Here is a 19,709-nt window from a genome sequence, read left to right on the forward strand (position 1 = left end):
ATAGCTGGTAGGCTTGAAAAAGAATGAGACCCAGAGATTTAAAAAATCCATCGCTGTAGATTAGTGCCTTCATGCTCCATAACTGCTGCGCAATACACCAAAATTAGGTTAATGCCTTTGCAGCAAATTGTTGTAGGTCTTTTCCTAATTAATGTTTTTCTTTTCCTCTCTTTGGAATATAGCCTGCCTTGTGACCTATTATTATAAACCAGCATAAGAGGAAATTGCTGATCACAAGTAAAAGATGCCCTCCTGGTTTACCCTATGGTGAAAGTAAGTCATAGATGTGCACCAGTTGGACACACAGAGGAACTGAGTGTCTGGATCTTGGAAACATTAAAGCTAATTTCAGTATTATCATTAAGGTTATTTTAAAAAACAAAACCTGAATAGGTTAGACCTCTTTAGGCATTTTGGTCTTTAGTTCTTTATGGTGTAGGAGAAAGGTTAATTATATTACTAAGGAAACTTGAGGGGATATCTTAATGCGATGTGACTGTGGATCAGTTAGGATCACATTTTCATTATGAGTAAAAAGATTCCCTGTCCTAGAAGTTTGATCTCATCTATAGCAAAATGCCATGAGCTGCAGGGCTGCCATTCCTGGCACTGGCAGTAGATGGCATTATTGTACTTTGCTGCAGCTTTCCAGGCTGGGAGCTGTTGGGTTTCCTACTTCCTGGCATCCCCATTCAGAGTCCCAGAAGTGAAATCACTAAAGTTTCAATCTAAAGCAAAAGCTTATTGTATTAGAGATGTTTAGGAAGTGATTTAGAGGCAACGTTCACAGGCTGAGGAGAAAAGCAAATTCTGGTTGATTTTAAAAGCTGCCATCCCTTCAGTGGCATAGGTCCATTGAGGCATCATAATGAAGCATCATAAGATCATAGATTGAGACCTAGAATGTAGGGTCCTAGATTTCACTATGGAAGGGACCTCTAGGTCATGTAGCCCATTCCCTTCATTTCCCACATTAGGAATCGGAAACAAGACATGATCTCCCTGAAGTTATATAGAAGGTAAATGTACAGGGGCAGAATTTGAACACAGGTCCTCTGACTTCAGAGCCAGCATCCTTTTCATTGTACCACACATAGTATTGGCTATAGGTTATTTTCTTCCATGAAAAGCTTGTGACTTGTACGATTCTCCTTTCTTTAGTAGTTCATATCCCTTTTTAAAAACAAAATAAATTTCATATAAAATAAATTTATATTTATTTTGTCTATAGGGATCAATAGATTCTAGAAGAAATAGAGAAAATAGAGTAATAGAGAAGAATGCTCCAGAAAAGGGGCTTGCAGCTTGGTGTCCATGAACATTTAAAAAAATGTTTTGATAACTGCATTTCAATATAACTGCTTCCATTTGTAATCCAGTGTATTTTATTTTCTGTGTTTAAAAACATATTTGAAAAGGGGTTTTTATCAGACAGGCTTTGCCAGATTTCCAAAGAGGTTTATGACATGAAAAAGGTTAAGAAAACCCTCACCCTAGAATGAAGAATTGCTGTTGTTTTTTCCTTTCCCAAAGAGGACTATGACATCAGGAAGGTGATGCCATGACTTGCAAGTGAATTGAATTTAAGTGAGGCAAGGTTGTGCAAAGTCACTACTCTCAGTCTCTCCTCCTGAGCTATCTGGGTCTAGTGGCAATATATACACGCAGATGCAGTGAGAGACTAGCCTTTTTAAGTTAAGGACTCAGAACACCCTGATGCAGTGAGAGACTAGCCGTTTTAAGTTATGGTCTTTCCCAGGTCTCAGTTTGACTTAGGCAACACCCATTCAGTGATTAAGGCTAGGTAGGAAGGAGCTATGAAAATGCAGCATCATATAGCCATTCTTTTAACCTTGGAAGTAAAAATACAAATGAAAGCCCATGGGTGTCAGAGAGATGGCCTTTGCCCTAAGTCTTCATAGCATCCTGGGATGTGGGTATCAGAGGAATGGGGATGTAGAGTGAAGAGCTATGGTGGGAAAGTCAACCAAATAAAGCTGGGAGGGTCAGTGGGTTATAAGGAGAAGAGCACTATATCCAGTCCTAGAGCTTGCGTGCATCAAATCCTGACTGCCTTCACCACTTAGTCACCACTCCATTGGGGACATCTGTTTCTTGCCTTCCTTCCTTATCTCTGTGTGGTCAGACAGAATTGTTAGAACAAAAAAAAAAAATTAATACCAAGAGAGGAGGCATCCTAGTGGCTCAGTGGCTAGAACTCTGGTCCTAGAATCAAGCCCTGAGTTCAAATGTGGTCTCAAACACTTACCAGCTGTGTGACTCTGGGCAAGTCACTTATTCTCTTGTTTGCCTTAATCCACTGGAGAAGGTAATGGCAAATCACTCCAATGTTTTTGCCAAGAAAACCCCATGAACAGTATGGTTCATGGGGACATGGAGAGTCAGATGCCACCGAATGACTGAACAACAAGAAATAAAGGATAAATCTGACTCATTCAAACAAAGTACTGATGTTCTAAAATGGGAAATAGATAAAAGAAAGGATGATGATTCTGGTTGTCGCATTACTTTTTATATAAATTGTACCAATGTCATCGCCATAATGAGAATGCCTCAAAACCCAGGAACTGACTTAGATATTAATCAGTATAATTTCCTTGCTGAGCAGAGAGACATGGTAGCTAAGAGCAATAGTCATTTAGAATGTAAACTCATTCGTTACAGAGGATGGTGGAAGAGTATGAGCGGTTTCACTTCATAAAAGAGTGAAGAATGGTAGAGGGGGGAAAATGAATCTGGAGACGATTTAATTCAAGCAAATAAGTTCATCCCAGTTGCATTTATACATGAAGCTTGGGAGATCAAAAATGGCCCAGATCTACCAATGATTTTTAGTAACTTATTTTTCAGTTTTTATCATCTTTGGCAATGATACATTTGAACTAACATCACTCCATGATATGTTATATTAATAAATTGAAGTTGCACTTAAGAAAATGAAGTCAGGAAGTACAATGGTACCAAAAAGTACAAAGATACAAAGGACCAGGTCAACTCAGAATATATCTGCACCAGAGGCAATATAATTTTTAAAGAATTGAGAGACTGATTTTCAAAATATTCAAAGGGGGGGGAAAGATACTATAGGATTTTAAAAAATTATAGGTAATATTATTTAATAAGGTGATCATGAGAACATCTATAACTACCAATTCATATGCCTACTTTCTCATCTCTATAAAATCTTGATGAGAATGAGTTACATTATAGAAGGGAAGTAATTATAGATTCTTGGAGGGTGTGCTAGGACAGCATGAACTCTAGAAGGCCCAGTCAACATGAAAAGAATTCAAAGTCAGGCTCATTGGTGGAGTATATTTCAAATATCAAAAAACCAGCTTAGTTAGCAGTAGTCAGGTTTGCCATCAGATTGACTAGAGGTCAATGAATCTTTTGGCCTAAGTACCTTTCAAGGCAACTAGGTAGCATAGTGGATATTGTGCCAGGCCTGGAGTAATGAAGACTCATCTTCCTGAGTTTGAATCTGGCCTCAGACACTTACTAGCTGTGTGATCCTGGGCACTTAACCCTGTGTGCTCCAGTTTCCTAATCTGTAAAATGAGTGAGGGAAGATGAAATGGCAAACCATTCTACCGTCTTCACCAAGAAAACCCCAAATGAGGTCATGAAGATCAGACACAACTGAAAATACAGCAAAAAACCACAAACTTTCGAGGTGTATCTACTAAGACAAGGTTTTATATTTGTGTTACTGTGGGGAGAACCTACACCTATAGGTCTTTGAAGTGTTCTTCTGATGAACACTATATAGGTGTAAAAAACTATATAGCTCTGAAAAATCAATACTGAATGTGACCAAGAAGACAATGAAGAGAGAGGCTGCAGCTTATCAGTGATGACTAGAGTAGACAAGAAATGTTGTAAACGACATTGCAGTGTCTTGTATCTAATTGGCATACATATATCTTCAGGATTACAACCCATCCACATCTTCTTGTCTTTTGTAACTCTAGTCCATGATGTTTCCTCAGTTTTTCACAAAGGGCTCCCCCAAAATACTGAGATATCTCCTTTAGATCTCTTGATATCATGCAGTTTTCAATGAAGTATGTGGATTGGCCATTGTTTTTTTCCTTCACTCTGACTATATGACCTTTTACAGTAATATATTTGTTTACTAATTTTGTCCATAACACTTTTTCCACACAGTTCTTTTACTGGTAATATCCAATAGCCTAGGCAGTCTATTCCCCTTTGAGTGACCTGCAACTTTAATTCTTCAGAGATTGTGGTAGTTCATGCTTTGAAATTATATAGTGAAACCATCACCAGGAGAATATTGATTCTTCATGAAAATTCTTTTGTTTCATGGACATGTGTGGGGGAGGGCTGTCATTAAGAGCACTGTAAAATTCCCCATATGCAGTCCAATTCACTATCCTATTTAATTCAATGACTAGTTCATTATCCATCTGCAAGATCTGTCCAAGAAATATACTGATAGACTAGCTCTTTGGGCTATCCATGCAATTGCATGCCGCAGTCTGGACAAAAGGCATTAGTATGTGTTTTTTTCTTTCATTAATTGATTCATTCACTCATTTATTCAACTAGCATTTCTTAAGTCCCTACTTTGTGTTAGGCACAATAAAGTAGTTTCTACTCTTAAGTAAAATTTTATTGAGTGAAAGCAACATGTGCAAAGATAAGGAAAAGTAACATATGTAGAAAGAGATCTTTTTAGTGATTATGTAATTTCATAGGATATCTGGAGCTTTGTTTCAAAGCTTGGGGAACTTGACCTCTTTCTTCCCAGCATGTGAATTTCCTGTCCCTTTCCAAGGGTCAAAAGCTTTATTCGCAGGTTAAAGACATATCCTAGTGGAATAGGAACATGAGTCTCCTAACTTTTTCAATGCTCTATGCATCACACCATTCTACCTTTTAAAGTAATTAGAAAAAACTTAGTTTCTACTCTCCTCATTTTCCTGCTCTAGTTTTAAAGTGGATTGGCAAGGTTCTTGGTGCATGACAATGTGGAAGAGAGGAGAGTTCTTTAAAATTGAATCAGATTATGATTATATACTCCTTCCCCAAATGGCCAACAGAAAGAAATGGTATTCAGAAGGGTGAGCAGTTCCCTTTTTAAAGTTCCCCCCTTCTTTTTAAAGACACCTTTAATCTGTTGGTGTGCTGGTCTCTGTGGTCTTCACTCAACCTAAAAACAAAATGAGACACCTACTTTTTGCTTCCAAAATATTCATTGTTTAGCTTGATCTACCTTCGCTAAATTTAGGTGTAAATTAACTTCTGTGGTTCACAAAGTCCAGTAAACAATATAAGGAGTTGAATTGAGGTTCTCAAATCTGGAGTTGATCTAATATAACATCCATTTGGTCTTTGGAGAAATCCTTTGGGCTTCTTTTCTGATGAATGAATGAAAGAGAAATTATACTTTCTAGAGAAGATGTGACCACGGGGGATTCCAAGAATCAAACTCTTTTTTTCCTTTACTGATAACTCAGTATGTCTTAAAGGATGACTGATTCTTTTAGCTAATAAAAACTCTGAAAATATTTTATTATCACTGTGAAATAATTTCATCATGATATTTGTTGTCAGTCAGTGTAGTGCTAAGGAATGACTTGTCAATGGCCTTTTAAAACTGTTCCAGTGGTTGGTGTCCTCAGATTAGATGTTACCACAGGGGTTTCATGGAAGGAAATGTTTGTGATCTCATAAGAAGGAAGATCAAAATCAAATTGTGCTAGATCTGGGCTCATTCATTGCAGTTCTGTATTAAATTTTGCTTCAGTCATTTCTATTTCTTTTCTGAAGGCATTTTGGAAAGAGAATGGAAAAATCATATCGATCACCAGTGCAAATGAACTGATTTAGAACTTGAATTGAGATGTGTCATGTAGTTTTGGGAATGGAAATGAAGCTATCTTGGGGCATCATTTTCCCTATGGGTAGAACAATAGGCTAGGATTACAGATGGACACCCACCCACTCTATCAATTGAGGAAAAAAAGTTTTACCTGTTGAGTGGGAAACACTAGGTGAGAAGCCAGTAAACATTCAGCTGATAGAGATTTCATCTTTGATATCTATAATTGCTTTTTGCGGGTTCTGCTAAGAGCCACTGTATCTTATGCTCTTAGTTATGAATATAAGGCCTAAGAGTTGAGGTGTGTGAAGTATGTTTGAGTATAAGTGAAGATGTGCTGGGGATGAAGGTAACTGCAGGGGAGTGAATGGAGGTTGTCATCAGTTACTAGGAGAAGAAAAGGTTAGAAATGGGGAAACTCTCCTAATGTATCACTGAGTTGGGATGATGAAATGCTAAAAAGGTGTCTTGACATGTATGGTTGTTATGTTTGTCCTTCATTGCTGAAGAAGACCACGCCATCAGAGAAATAATGACATGACTAGCACTTGACCTTGTTTTGAGTGAGGGAGGGCTGTGCAGGTCACCAGCCTCACTTCTCCTCCAGAGCCATCGGAATCCAGTGACCAGATATTCATCAGGATGACTGGAGATGACCCAGGATGAGGCAATTGGGGTTAAGTGACTTGCCCAAGGTCACATCGCTAGTGAGTGTCAAGTGTTTGAGGTGAGATTTGAACTCACGAGTCAGGTCTTCCTGACTCGTGCTCTATCCACTGCACCACCTAGCTGGACCGTTGACATGGATACTGGTTAGAGGTGACCCAGAAGAAATATCTATAGCCTGATATTGGTGATTGGTCATATTGGGCTAGTAAAAATTTTGGCAGACTAGTAAAAGTTTTTAATGAATGAACTATGAGATATATGAATCTGTGCTAAGCAATTTTACATTTTCCTGAATTGTTTTCATTGTTAAATTGTTAAACTAATTGTTTAATGAGTGCTACCATTTATCCACCCAATAAGATGGCAAGCTTTCTCAGAGTAGATTGTATGTCTTATATTTCTGGATGCCCCACAGTATGTGTAAAACATTGGTTACATAGTACACAACTGCTATTTATATAGCGCTGCTTTAACATTTGCAAAGCCCTTTAAATAGATTAGCTCATTGGATCTCACAGGGTTGTTCTGAGTTAGATACTACAGATCTTACTATTCCTGTTTTACGTATGGAGAAACTACAGATCTTAGAGTTGAAATGATTTCTCCAGAAAACAAATATCTGAGGCTAGATTCGAACCTAGGTCTTCTTGATTTCAGACCCAGTACTATATACATGCTCCCTGGTACTTGAGAATTTTTCACTGAGTGACTAATTCATAATGGTTTCTATAAATCTTCCTGAAGTTGCACTAGGGTTAATATCCTGAATGGATTATATGTTTCCTGCTGATTGGTTTCACCTATCTGATTTCAACTGCAGTTGTAGTAGAGTAAGTACTAAGGGTAGCTATGGAGATAGATCACTGGACTTGTGACTTCATTGCTATAGGAAACTCCTGGAGAAGGAAATTCTCTCCACCAATACAAGCCCACATTCTCCCTGCTATTTATAGTCTGAGAGTTGCCTAGAGCACTGAAAAGTCAGATCACACCGCCAGTATACCTCAGAGACAAGACTAGAACCTAGGTCTTCCTGGCTTCAAGACTAGCTATCTATCCACCATACCATGCAGTGACATGTTTGAGGAATTTGAGCTAAAGCTAGGGAAAATTGTGAATTGGTTGGGTCTATTCGGAGAGCAAAGGTTCTAGTGACAGTGAATGCATTAATTTTTTTAGGGGGGGTGTGTTTCATTTTTCATGAAGCCTGAACTTTTTTATTTTGGTAGTTAACTGAGAGCAAGTCCAACCAATAGCATCCAGAAACTAGAAATTGCATATAATAAATTAGCAAACAAGTGCTTTAAAATGAAAAAAAAAAAAGACTGGAGAATCTAACTGAGCTTTTCCTTCCTGGAGAGACTACACTTTAGCATAGACTTTGTGACTGATTTGCTAGCCAGGAAGCAGCAGGGTTAATTAAGCATGTTCTCCTAGAACAGTTCTCAGTTCAGCGAAATGATTAGTTACTAAACAAACACCATTTATTGTTTATGGAGCATTAGTGGGAAAAAGAAGTGCTTTTAGCCTCGGAGGCATGCTGGGCAGAAGTAAACCAGGTTTCCGCTGAGAAGAGACTATAGTGATGCCCAGCCTGGATTATTGTACAACATGTTCCTTCCTTTTCTGTATTTTCTTGTTACTTTTAAATATTAATAAAAATGGCTGACATTTACATTGTTTAGTCATTTCAGTTGTGTCTGACTCTTTGTGACCCTCTTTGGGGTTTTCTTGGCAAAGATGCTAAAGTGGTTTGGCATTTCCTTCTCCAGCTCATTTTACAGTTGAGGAAAGTGAGGTAAACAGGGTTAAGTGACTTGCTCAGGGTTACATAGCTAAGAAGTGTCTGTGTCCAGATTTGAACTCATGAAGATGAGTCTTTCTGAGTCTAGACTTGGAGCTCCATGCCACTTCTCTGGCATTTATGTGTCGGGCACTGTACTAAATACTTTGTAATTGTTATTTCATCTGAACTTCACACAATAAGCCTAGAAGTTAGGGTGCTATTCTCATCCTCTTTTTACAGTTGGAGAAATTGAGGCAGGTGGTATTTAAGTGACTTGCCCAGGATCATATAACTAGTCAGTGGCTGAGGCCAAATTTAAACTCAGGTCTTCTGAATTCCAGGCCCAGTGCTCTATCCATTGCATCACCTAGCTGCCTCTATAAATAGCATAATATAAGAAGTTAATGGCCAGGTATATAACAGCTAGTACGTATGTGGTGCTTTAAGGCTGGAAAAACTCTGTGACACATTTTCTCTTTTAATCCTCATACCAACCCTGCAAGGTAGGCACTATTATTATCATCCCCATTTTACAGATGAGGTACAAATTTCAAAAGGCATAACACGCAAATTCAAGCTATGTCTACTTTGCTGAAAACAATATGTTCCTTTGGCTTTATGGCCACTAAAAATGTAAGGGGAAAACAAAACAGAACAAAAAAGCGCAAATGAATTTCCTTTTGTCTGATCCAAAACTATGATCTGGGGTTTTACCAGATGTTTGGCCATGCACAGAGTTTGGCTATGGAGCATAAAGCCCCTGCATGACAATGTCCAACAGGAGGGCACCATCTGATTCAAGAATCCTTTACAGAAAAAAAGCTGTCAGCACTCTCCACTTTACATCTCTTTGTTCCAATTTCATTGCTTTCTCTCTATTCAGTTTCAAAATGTTGATGGGTCATCAATGATGGTCTTTAAATTGATCCTCAGCTGGGAATTCTGCAGGTGTGTGTGTGTGCGTGTGTGCGCACATGTGCATGTGCATGCCCTTTCTGTTCAATATATACTGATTTACGGTGTTACAAGATGCTGCCAGAGATTTTCTTACAGCTTTCACCCTGAAAAAGACACATGTGCTTTAAGTTTATCCAAGACTCCTGGGTAATTGCAAACATTTTAGAAAACAAAACATCAAAAAGGAAGATTCTTATTGTTAAAAGACTTGGTTTATTTCTAGTGACTAAAGTGACATGCTTAAAAACTTCATCCCTTCCACTCCTGCTCCAGGTCATTTTCAGAAGAACCACTAAGAATGAAATCTTTTAAAGGAATAAGGCTTTTAGATATATTCACCATCTAGCTGGACTGTAAGCTCCTTAAGGACAGGGATCATTTGACCTTTGTCCTTGTACACAGTGCCTGCTGCACACTAAGTGCTTAATAAATTCTTGTTCATTAATCATCATCATCAATCATTATTATTAATTCATTCTTTTAAAATTTCAAAATAAGTTTTTTATTGATGTCTTCTGTTTTTTTTTATCATCGTAGTTATCCTTAGTATCCCTTTCCCTCCGCCTACTAGCAAGACATCTCATTGGGGGAAAAATTTAGTATTTTTTAAAGACAAAAAAATAAGAAAAAAGAAGGGGGGGGGGATTGGTACAACTGGTGAATACGTTGGCAAAGTTCAAAGCATGTGTGATGTTATAATATCTGTGGACCTCCCACCTCCATGAAAGGGTGCTTTGGGGGTACCTTCTTCTGTCTCTTGGTTTGAGCTATGCTTCATCTTTATAATTTTGTTGCATTCACTTTTGGTTTTTTTGGTGTGTGATTCTTTCCACTTACATTGTTGCAGTTATCGTGTATATTTTCTTGGCTCTGCTTTTGTCACTTTGGATCAGTTTATGTAGCTCTTTCCATGCTTCCCCATATGCATCACACACATCATTTCTTACATAGTAATATTCCATTACATTCATGTGCCACAATTTGTTTATCCACTACTCAGTTGATGGTTATCTACTTTGTTTCCACTTTTTAGCATTACAAAAAGTTCTGCTATAAATATTTTTGTGGATGTAGGGTATTTCTTCTTATAAATGGCTGCTTTGAGGTATAAGCCCAGTAATGAAATCTCTGGTTCAGAGGGTACTGACATTTAGTTGCTTTATTCGCACGATTTCAAATTAGTTTTGAAAATATTTGTACGATTTCATAGTCCCACCAGCCATTAGTGTGACTATCATTCTACAACCCCTCCAACATTTGACTGTTGCCAAATTTGATCATCTTTGCCAATTTGCAAAGAACTTTCATCAATGTCCACAGCTCTTACAAAGTCTTCATTAGGTAAGTTAAAGCTGGACTCTATTTAGCAGATGGTGAAACTGAGACACTAGTGAAAATACAGTGAATGTGCCCTAGAAACACCTTTTCTTTAGCTGCCCTGTTGACTAGGCATAGGCAGTGGGCATTATTGCTATTAAAACCTCCCATTTTACCCCAGGTGGAACAACATACACAGAGTATATTTTTTAAAATCCCCTTTCCAAATTTTTTCAAAGGTGATTTCTTTCCTACACTGGCCTTTTTTTCTTCTTCTTCAGGCTTTAGAGGCAGGAGCACAAATATATTTCATAGATATCACTATTATATTTAAATCCCAAACCTAACATAATCTCTGTGAAAATAATTGCAACTTAGGTGCCAAACATATAGCAGAGAGAGAAAAACTCTGGAAATTTGAACAAAATTCTCCTCATCAATTTAACATATACATTGATATATAATGATTTCAACAGGCATAGAAGAGGATGGTGAAAAACATGGTGATCAGTTCTGTTCTTCCTTTATTGAACAAAGATCATTTTGTGATGTGAGTTTGCCCATTAAGACCTGGCCTGATAATTCTTTGTGCTAGAGTCATCCTGGAAAGCACTGAAGTAGTTTAAGTTATGGACTCCTTTGCCCTGTAAATTATGTTCCATTGTACTTCTCGGGTCGAATTTACAACTGCCCTCCTAAGAAATGTTTTCCAGTCATTATTCTCGCAGTTTGATATGAACACAGGGAACTGATATTGAAGCATCTTTCTGTTATTGTATGAGTGGCACATTAACGGACCCTAATAGTCTTCATGGAGAAGCATGCAACTTGTTAAACTTGTCCTTGCATTCTGAGTTTGAACTCTTCCAAAGTTCTCACGTTCCTTAACCTCCCAGAAATCTAGCATCAGTGCCTTGGGAGCATTTTGCTTGATGACCTGTGGGATAATATAAATTCACGTTTTTCTGAGGGTAACAATGGGGTTAACTGGAATCCACTACTCTTGGCAAGTATGTCGGGTAGCCTGGTACTTTAGCTATCCCATTTCACTTTGTGGAGATAGCTCAGCTCTTCTTGGTAATAAATCTAGAGTTTGTCTCCACTCCATAAGAAAAGACTGATTTGGTTCTGGTTAAGTCATTCAGTCAAAATCTGGATGAACCCATGGAGTCCGAAGTCACTCCAGTCCATATTGAATATATAGACTTAACCCTGCTCCGTCCCCTGTCTTAGATTTTATTCCAAGGATAAGCTTCATAACTCACCATCCTCTCAGATATCCTCCAGAAGAGGAATGATAAGGATCTAGATTATAGGAATCTTCAACATCTGATTTGACCCCTGGGATCCAAACTGGATAAACTTGTTCTCGCCCAAGGCTGAATCAGCTGTAAAGGAGATATCAAAATGGGGTGAATTGGGCAGACAATATTCTCTGGGACATTTGTGTCATTTTGCCCTGTATTTTGTCAGGCACTCCATTCTTTCCAATCTATTGTCTTCTATGTCTCAAAAAATCTTCATTTAATTAAGTTTCAACCTTTAGCCATATAATCTGTATACCAATAAATCAATGTATATACTTGTGTATAAAAACATTGTCATTTTCACTAACTATGATAGCTTTGTGTCTGGAGATATTTTTTCCTTCCTTCCTTTCTTCCTTCCTTCCTTCCTTCCTTCCTTCCTTCCTTCCTTCCTTCCTTCCTTCCTTCCTTCCTTCCTTCCCTCCCTCCCTCCCTCCTTCCTTCCTTCCTTCCTTCTTTCCTTCCTTCCTTCTCTCCCTTCCCTCCTTCTCTCCCTTCTCTCCTTGCCTTTTCCCTCCCTCCTTCCCTCCCTTTTTCTTTACCTTCCTTTCCTTTCTTTCTCTCCCCTTCCCTTCCTTCCTTTTCTTCCTTTCCTCCTTCCTTTCTGCCACCATTTCTTCCTTGCACCATTTCTTCCTTTCTTTCTTCCCCTGTGGCACCAAAGTACCCCTCATAGGCTTACCTGATTCTAATCTGCATGGTACCTTGGACCTACTCAGTTTCCAACTTGGACTGGTTCATTCTTCCTTAGTTGGCAGGTTTTTCCCTTATTCCTGGGGGCTTATCATATTAATGCTAAATTTAATTAATCTAGATACTTGATTGGCCTAGTTGGTTGCAGCTAGGAATTTCTAAGCCCTAGAGATCTACTAGCCTCAGCTTCCCTGATGGCAGGCATGTGTCACCATGCCCATGTACAGGTACCAATTTCAAGGATTTTTCTCTTCTATTTCTCCATCAGGATTTCCTTGCCCTCTCCAATTCACCTACCTATAATGTTAGAGTAGAGTCATTGTTTCCAAATATTTTACCCAAATTGTTGGCTATCCCCTCCTAAAGGTTAGGGGATAGCTTCTAATTCTATAGGGCAGAAATAGATTTTCCAAAAGTTTGGTCTGTCACTTGTTATTAATGGCTTAGCAGTGGTTGTTGAAATATCAAGCAGGAAAAATGAACACAACCCTCTTATTACTTGTTCCTAAGACGGCTACAGTAATTTGAGCAGAAACAGTCTCATTTCTACACACACAAAAAAAAGGGGGGGGGGAAGAGAGAGAGAGAGAGAGAGAGAGAGAGAGAGAGAGAGAGAGAGAGAGAGAGAGAGAGAGAGAGAGAGAGAAATTCTCCTGCCTGAAAAGCTTGAACTAGAGCTGCCATGTTCACTTGTTTTTAAAGCCCCTACAGGCCATGTCACATATCTGGGTCGTGGGGTCTATTGATTATGTGTCAGGCCCCAAGGTGTCAGTAATCAATAATACTAACCTACAGAAAATGTGGCTGTGATTTCATAAAACACATCCAGTTTAGGATCCACTCCTTTTGGTCTTTGAGTTTTGTTTTGAAAAACGAAAGAGAAAACCCCTAAATGGCTCCAATATTCATGCAAAGGAAGGCAGCTGACACCCTCCACTTCAGATCACTCAAACATCTAATTTGCTTTTGTTTCTCTGTCCTGGAACAACATGGGGTAACTGTGGGAGGTAGGGGACAGATAAGACAGGAATTTAAACCAAACTATTCCTGAAGAACAGAGATGAATGGTGATTTTGTTTCAAGCTCATGAGCACTATAACCTTGACCTTTTATTAATATTTAATCAGGTGCTTAGAGAGGAGCACTTTTTTTTTTAAAAGTACTGAAATCCCATTAAACTGATGAGGGCCCACAGTGATGGGAAAGACTTATTACCTCTGAATTTACAAATCTCCCCATGGTACATTTTTTTTCATGGATGAAGGGTGCCATGTAGAGTAATTGGTGAACTCTGGTTATGGCAAAAGCCTCATTCTAACCTGTGCTTTCCAGCATAAGTGGGTGAGAAAAAGCTTATGTCCTGCTAGCTGATAGATATTACTGGGATGACCATTAAGATGATAAATCTAGATTTAGAGGTGGAAGAGACCTCAGAGGCCTTCTACACTTTCTTCCTCACTTCACAGTTGAGGAAACTGAGGCCCAGAAAAGTGACATGACTTGCCCAAACTCACAAGAGTACTGTCAAAGGCAGGATTTGAACTCAGGCCTTCTGACTCTGGGCAGCTACTAGGTGGTACAGTGGATAGAACACTGGACTTGGAGTCAGGAAGACTCCTCTGCCTAAGTTCAAATCAGACTTCAGACACTAGCTGTGTGGCCTTGGGCAAGTCACTTAACCCTGTTTGCCTCAGGTTACTAATCTGTAAAATGAGGTAGAAAAAGAATTGGCAAACTACTCCAGTATCTTTGCAAGAAAACCCCAAGTGGAGTTGTGAAGAGTCCAACACAGCTAAAAATGATTAAACAATAAAATTTCCAACCCTAGAACCAGGGTCATTTCTAGTTTCCCATATTAAATATTCCTTAAATAGCATCACCCAAGTTGTTCTTTATCCTTTGTCAGGCCTTTGAGGTACTGTTAACTAGTTCTGGAAAAGGATGATATTATTATATGTAACAATTTTAGAGGGGACAAGCAGTCTCCTAGAACAATGTCATTGGTATAGATCCTTGGCGCCATCTCCATGGAATCTGCCTCTATCAGTGCACACACACCATAACCCATTTGCACCTTCCCTTTCATTCTTCCTGTCCTACAATAGGTTGTCTACCCAATAAACTGGAGGCACTCCGCTTAGATAGCTTGAGATTTTGTTAAATATTTCCTGGTTTCATTTTAATGTGGTTTTGCTTCGCTCAATTTGACATCGTTGAATCAGAAATTATGCCTGTATTAGTAACCAACCGCTTTCTGTCTATAAATATAATAAATTTCTTTTTTTTTTTTGATAATGCTCAGCGCTAATCATGACCAGCATTGTCTAACTTGCTTGAAAAGTAATATTCAGAATATGTCCGCTGAGTGACAGAGAAGTGATGAACTAGTACATAGAATGAGACACATTTTTGGACCAATGTGGAACTTTGTTTTGTTTGGCTATGCTTATACTTTACAAGAAGTCTGTGTTTTTCTTCAGTGGCAGAGAAAGCGATGGGAGAGAGAGAAAAACTCAAATGCTTGATAGCTGAAAAAAATTTAAGAATTAAGAGAAACAGACCTCCTAAAATGTAATTAATATTATGTAAGATTTAAAAGTTCAATATGACCTAAAATTGTGTTAAAATGAATAATATAACGATTGACAAATGCAAAGTGAAAAGCGATAAAATTGCAGAGTTTAAAATAAAGCACGTTTAGAATTTATAGCAGTAAAGCTTCTCTGTTGTCTGTAAGTCTGACTTTGAGTGTTTTTTTTAAACTTCTGATTTAGTTTCCAACATATTTTTCTCTGTTCTTTCCTATATCAGTCTTTGTAATAAAGTCACCAAGTATATAGTGGCATGATCTGGATGGTATTAATGTAGTTCTTTTCAGAATGTGTCTGTCTCTTTCTCCTCTGAAATAGAGGTTGGTGCCTAAGCTGTAAGTTACAGCTTATATGTTCATGGTGCTTTATTTACCAATGTTCATCATAAGCCTATGGACATAGTAGATGTCCATGTGACTTATCAAATGATGTTTCTTAGTACCTTTTTATGCATGATAAAGTCAATTTTACTAACTTTTCTGTTCCTTCTCCAAAGAGAACCTTTATAATCCGTCCCTCTGTTCATCTACAATTTACTTTTGCCTTGTGATTTCATTTATAGTGAGAATGCCGAGAATAATATTGTTCAGTCCTTCCAGCAGTGTAGTCCTCCATTAGTCATTGGACCAAGGATCTCATGTTTAGTGTACCAAAAATAAAATGACTTTTATAGACAATCTAAAAAGCATGTGATTTTTAGCATTTTTCTACTGCTTTGCCATGACAGTAGCAAAAGTAGAAAGCAGGGCATCAAATCCTAAAGGTGATCTTATATTTGTCTGCTTGTTTGTTTTATGATTTGTTGGGACCAAAGAAATCATTAGCTACTGGATGGTCAATTAGCAAGAAACCTTTCCGTTCTCAGCTTGCTGTAGTCTGTAAGTCAAGCCTATCATGCTTCTAGCATAGCCACTTGTGCTCCACTGACATAGCCTTTGGAATCCAAGGTCACTTCTATGAGACAGGGAGGCATTGGTATAGAAACATGTGGAGTAACAAAGGAAAACAACAACAAATTAAAAAGGAAAAATACAATGATGTTACAAAAGAGACCTAACACCTTTGTGTCAAAGGCCTTGGTCAGATCTACAAACGTATACAGACCTCTGTTCTGCTCCTGGCGTTTCTCCTGGAGTTGTTGGGCAGCAAACATCACATCGACTGTTCCTCAGCTCTTTCTGAAGCCACACTGGCTCTCAGGTAGATGACCATCTTCCAGGTGAAGGATCAGCCTATTAAGGAGGTCTCTAGCAAAAATATTGCCAGCAATGACTAAGAGAGAGACTCCCCTGTGATTGTCACAGGACAATCTATTCCCTTTACCTTCATGGAGATGGACAATGGAGGCATCCTTGCACTTCTGGGAATAAACTCTTCTTGCCACATAACCTAGAACATTTTAGTCAGCTGTTAGTTGTGAGGGCTTATGGAAAATTATGTTAAAATTTGGTTTCCCAGAGAAGTTCATCGGCATTCTACATCAATTTCATGATGGCATGTTTGCCTGGGTTTTGGATAGTAGACAATGCTCTCAAGCCTTCCCAGTCACCAATGGAGTGAAACAGTACTATGTGCTTGCTCGCACACTTTTTGGCATGATGTCTTCAGCCCATGTTGTCAAATATTTTCAATGAGGATGAACACAGCTTCAAGATCAGCTACTGTAGTGATGCTAAGTTCTTCGATTTGAAAAGGCTACAAGCCAAGACCAAAGTGGAGGGAGTGTTGGTGTGTGATTTTCTGTTTGCAGATGACTGTGCAGCCTCAATGCAGCCTCTGAAGCTGAGATACAACAAAGTATGGATCAATTCTCTGCTGCCTGTGCTAATTTTGGCCTAATAACACCAAGAAAACACAGGTGCTCCCTCAGCCACCACCACACCATCCATTTATGGAACCATCAGTTATAACAAATGGAGAAGTTTTGAATGCTGTGGGTAAGTTCACTTACCTTGGTAGTGTACTTTCCAGGGATGTACACATTGACAGTAAGGTTGAATCATGCATTGCCAGAGCTAGCTCATTGTTTGGGAGGCTCCAAAGAAAAGTTTGGGAGAGAAGAGGTAATAGACTGGTTAACAAACTGAAGGTCTACAGAGCTGTTGTGCTAATCTGTGAAACATGGACAGTTTACCAGTGCCATGCCAGGAAACTGAATCTCTTCTCGTGTGAACTGTCTTAGGAAGATTCTGAGGATCACCTGGCAGGATAAGGTACCAAACACTGAAATCCTTGCTTGAACTAAACTGCCAAGCATTCAAACTATGCTTCAGAGAGTGCAACTCCAATGGGCTGGCCACGTTGTTCAAATGCAAAATGTACGCTTGCCAACAAGACTATTTTATAGAGAACTCATATGGGGCCGGTGATCACATGGTGGTCAGAAGAAGTGATACAAGGACACTGTCAAGGTTTCTCTCAAGAACTTTGAATTTTATTGTGGGACATGGGAGACACTGGCTCAGGACCACTCAGCATGGCTTGACCACATCAGAAAGGGTGTTGTGCTCTGTGAGCAAAGCAGAACTGAAACAGCACAAAGGAAACATAGGATGCACAAATTTGTAGTATCCACCCCAAATGTTCACACGGACTTTGTGTGCCCAATCTGTGGTAGAGCATTCTGAGCTCGTATTGGTCTGATCAGTCACAGTCGGATACATTGAAACTTACTTTATCATGGTGATGTCTCTTCAAGAACGAAGGACGACACCCAGTATCTGTGTGCTAACAATTTTATTATGATATTATATTAGTTGGGGAAACTTTGTGTGGTATATGCCCTCCAATATAATAACAATTCTTAATTTATTCCAAATAGATATTTTTTGAAATATTTAATACTATAACAGTGATATCAATTTGTTAATGACATTTTCTTAATACTAGCAACAATTCTAAACAGTCTAAGAAATTAATATATAGGAGAGATCCTTTGATTGCATACTTAAATGAATAAAAGATAATCTGTGATTTTCACATAAATTTTAGAATGCAAATAGTGTTCCTTAGGGTGCAAACAGTTGGTTCTCCTAAGTATTTGAATACTTAATTATTCATATAGCCATCTTTTGGTTTTCAGAATGCCAGTAGCCTCAAGCATATGATTTAGAATGGCTCTGAACATGGGAGAGAAAAAAATGGAAAGCATTTTAGCAGCCAAGATATAGTTTAAAAAGTAAACAATAACATCAAGGCTGAAAACTCAAGATTTCACCTGACATACTACGACTGGTTTGTTTCCTGGTTAGAAGGAAAGGTGTGTTCTGATAGTATGAGGTTTATAAAAGGTCAGGATTTTTTTATATGAAAATTAAAAGCAATAGGAGATAGAAAAGACGACAGAGAGAAGAGAACATAGATGAAACATAGTTAGATAAAACACTTAGACTAGAAGTCATGATGGGCGGGCATGACTGGCAGAAATCAAAAGATATCAGGAGGGTGGTAAACAGTAGGAAGTAGACTAATTCTGTGTTTTGACAGAGTACTTCCACCTCAAAACTGCAGCCACAAAAAGGCCAAGCTTCAGAGAGCCTCTGATGTCTGTTTCTGTGGCAGTACATCATCTGTGGCTGAGAAACCTCTAAGAACATCCCCACACCATGAAGAAGGTATGATAACCACCAATTGTTCAGCAGACTTGGGAGTGGGTGAGAGTAGACAGAGCGTAGGGATAAGCTGTCACTTGGTTCCGTGCCCCATAATTGTATATAAGCTTAATCAATTAATCAAATGTAATTTATTGAGCACTTGCTTTGTCCCAGGTATTACAGTAGGTGCCGAGAATACAGATACAAAACTGACACAATTCCTGCCCTCAAGGGATTTACATTGTACTAGTGAATAATACAGTGATATAAGAAGGCAAAGAAATAATACAGTAAATTTAAAAGATTTCCAATAAAATCGCTCTAGAAAAGTTGAAATGTGAATATTTTAGCTCTCTAGAAAACTTTTTTTGGGGGGGAGGAAAGTCACCCGCCAAAAATTCTGAAAAAAAAAATGCTTAGTATTTTAAACATTCCCCACAATCTTGTTTAACTCTATCAATTTGCCTTAGCTCTCAAGGAGAGGAAGCTCTGCATTGTGGATAGGGCTTGGAATCAGGAGGTCTTGTGTTCAGATCCTCTGACACCTACTGGTTTCATGGCTTTGTATGTATGTATCTATCAGCTTCCAGAGTCAGAAGAACACAAGAGATATGCATTTAAAGCAGGTCCTACAGTAGGTATTCTAGAGAATTTCTACAATAGAGACAAATGAAAAATTCAAATGTGGCCTGTGATTAGCATCCTAGTGAGGGTTCTCCTGCCTGTACAACTGTCTTCTCTGGACCACAGGTCAGTCTCCTATTGGTGCCAGGATAGTTCTTTGTTTAAAACTCTATATAGATTTGAGTCCTTGTTGGACTCTGGGCATTTAACTAGAGTGCAGAAATCAATGTCCATGATTCCATGTCCAGAAAGCACATCATTGTGTGCTGTCCTCAGTGTGGGGCAACAAAGCTTCATACT

The sequence above is a fragment of the Notamacropus eugenii genome, chromosome 1, assembly GCF_028372415.1.
Source record: "Notamacropus eugenii isolate mMacEug1 chromosome 1, mMacEug1.pri_v2, whole genome shotgun sequence".
Classification (NCBI taxonomy): domain Eukaryota; kingdom Metazoa; phylum Chordata; class Mammalia; order Diprotodontia; family Macropodidae; genus Notamacropus; species Notamacropus eugenii.